This window comes from Oncorhynchus mykiss, chromosome 9, assembly GCF_013265735.2.
Source record: "Oncorhynchus mykiss isolate Arlee chromosome 9, USDA_OmykA_1.1, whole genome shotgun sequence".
Taxonomy (NCBI): domain Eukaryota; kingdom Metazoa; phylum Chordata; class Actinopteri; order Salmoniformes; family Salmonidae; genus Oncorhynchus; species Oncorhynchus mykiss.
In genome coordinates, this window is record NC_048573.1 from 76,444,521 (window position 1) to 76,447,204 (window position 2,684).

The 2,684-nt window shown below is 53.2% G+C and overlaps 1 protein-coding gene across 1 annotated transcript in view; it reads left to right on the forward strand.

The window, feature by feature from the left end:
• Nucleotides 1-2,480: 2,480 nt before the first annotated feature.
• fgd1 (FYVE, RhoGEF and PH domain containing 1) overlaps nucleotides 2,481-2,684 on the forward strand; it is a 109,128-nt gene continuing 108,924 nt past the window's right edge. Inside the window, exon 1 of the mRNA XM_036989079.1 lies at nucleotides 2,481-2,684. This exon is cut by the window's right edge and continues 369 nt beyond it. The gene's annotated coding sequence lies outside the window, so the exon portion shown is untranslated.

Below are 2,684 nucleotides of genomic sequence, written 5' to 3' on the forward strand. Positions count from 1 at the left end.
ACACACCACCCCCAGCAGGGTGACCTGACACGGGCCAAGGAGAGGGAGGAGGGCGGGAGGGGAGAGCTGCTCACACAGCACCCCCAGCAGGGTGACCTGACACGGGCCAAGGAGAGGGAGGAGGAGGAGAAGCCCTATAATTCCTATCTATGACAGCCACACACACACGTCTCTCTCTCTCTCACTCTCACACACACACACACACACACACACACACACACACACACACACACACACACACACACACACAAAGCTTGTCGTACAGTATTTTGATATTGGATGTTATATATCAGAATGTCATAAATCAGGGTACCCCCCCCAATCTGTTAATTATCTGAGATGTGTTCTGTCGCTGTCACCTGTCTGTGGGAAATGTCGTGCCATCGAAATGACTATCAAGAAACAGCTAATTAATAAGCATCATTTTCAATTGTAGCACGATTGAAATCTTGCTCGCCAATGAGACCTATATTTCATCTAGAACAATAGTGGCATGATGGAGCAGCATGTCTGTCTAACGGGAGTTGTGTTCTGACCGCAGAGAACCAAACTGATATACTGTACCTCAAATGTGTTGTCAAGGAAACAGAGATAGACGAAGGGAGGATTTCAGAGTGAGATAGATAGACGAAGGGAGGATTTCAGAGTGAGATAGATAGACGAAGGGAGGATGTCAGAGTGAGATAGATGGAGGGAGGATGTCAGAGTGAGATAGATAGACGAAGGGAGGATGTCAGAGTGATATAGATGGAGGGAGGATTTCAGAGTGAGATAGATGGAGGGAGGATTTCAGAGTGAGATAGATGGAGGGAGGATTTCAGAGTGAGTTAGATAGATGAAGGGAGGATTTCAGAGTGAGATAGATGAAGGGAGGATTTCAGAGTGAGATAGATGAAGGGAGGATTTCAGAGTGAGATAGATAGATGAAGGGAGGATTTCAGAGTGAGATAGATGAAGGGAGGATTTCAGAGTGAGATAGATGGAGGGAGGATTTCAGAGTGAGATAGATGGAGGGAGGATTTCAGAGTGAGTTAGATAGATGAAGGGAGGATTTCAGAGTGAGATAGATGCAGGGAGGATTTCAGAGTGAGATAGATGGAGGGAGGATTTCAGAGTGAGATAGATGGAGGAAGGATGTCAGAGTGAGATAGATGGAGGGTGGATTTCAGAGTGAGATAGACAGAGGGAGGATTTCAGAGTGAGATAGACGAAGGGAGGATTTTAGAGTGAGATAGATGAAGGGAGGATTTCAGAGTGAGATAGATGGAAGAAGGATGTCAGAGTGAGATAGATGGAGGGAGGATTTCTGAGTGAGATAGATAGAAGGAGGGAGGATGTCAGAGTGAGATAGATGGAGGGAGGATGTCAGAGTGAGATAGATGGAGGGAGGATTTCAGAGTGAGATAGATGGAGGGAGGATGTCAGAGTGAGATAGATGGAGGGAGAGACCGGAGGGGTGTGAGAGAGGAAAGGATGAAAGGGAAGGAGGCTCTGCTGAGGCTGGGGTCATATCCCATCTAAAACGGGGCTGACAATACGATGCTGCGCTCTGGCGCTCTGTGTCACAGCAGCGGAGAAGAGAGAGAGGGGTGGGGGGGCCACACAGGAGAGGAGAGAGAGAGAGGGGTGGGGGGGCCACACAGGAGAGGAGAGAGAGGGGTGGGGGGGCCACACAGGAGAGGAGAGAGAGGGGTGGGGGGGCCACACAGGAGAGGAGAGAGAGGGGTGGGGGGGCCACACAGCAGCGGAGAGGAGAGAGGGGGGTGGGGGGGCCACACAGGAGAGGAGAGAGAGGGGTGGGGGGGCCACACAGCAGCGGAGAGGAGAGAGGGGGGTGGGGGGGCCACACAGGAGAGGAGAGAGAGGGGTGGGGGGGCCACACAGCAGCGGAGAGGAGAGAGGGGGGTGGGGGGGCCACACAGGAGAGGAGAGAGAGGGATGGGGGGGCCACACAGCAGCGGAGAGGAGAGAGAGGGGTGGGGGGGCCACACAGGAGAGGAGAGAGAGAGGGGTGGGGGAGCCACACAGCAGAGGAGAGAGAGAGAGAGAGAGGGGTGGGGGAGCCACACAGCAGAGGACAGAGAGAGAGAGGGGTGGGGAGCCACACAGCAGAGGAGAGAGAGAGAGAGAGGGGTGGGGGGCCACACAGCAGAGGAGAGAGAGAGAGAGAGGGGTGGGGGAGCCACACAGCAGAGGAGAGAGAGAGAGAGGGGTGGGGAGCCACACAGCAGAGGAGAGAGAGAGAGAGAGGGGTGGGGGAGCCACACAGCAGAGGAGAGAGAGAGAGAGGGGTGGGGAGCCACACAGCAGAGGAGAGAGAGAGAGAGAGGGGTGGGGGGCCACACAGCAGAGGAGAGAGAGAGAGAGAGGGGTGGGGGGGCCACACAGCAGAGGAGAGGAGAGAGAGAGAGGGGTGGGGGAGCCACACAGCAGAGGAGAGAGAGAGAGAGAGAGAGAGAGAGAGAGAGAGAGAGAGAGAGAGAGAGAGAGAGAGGGGTGGGGGAGCCACACAGCAGCGCAATATCTTAGTTTATTATCCGTTGAGATTTTTTTATAATTTTTTTTTTGTACAATTGCCTTCATTGATGGAGTTTCATGCGCCACATTTGTAACACTATAGATTAGAAAGGCTGTCGTGTCGTTTTACGAGTACCCTTGTCGCCAAGAGGAAAAATCTTTCGGGT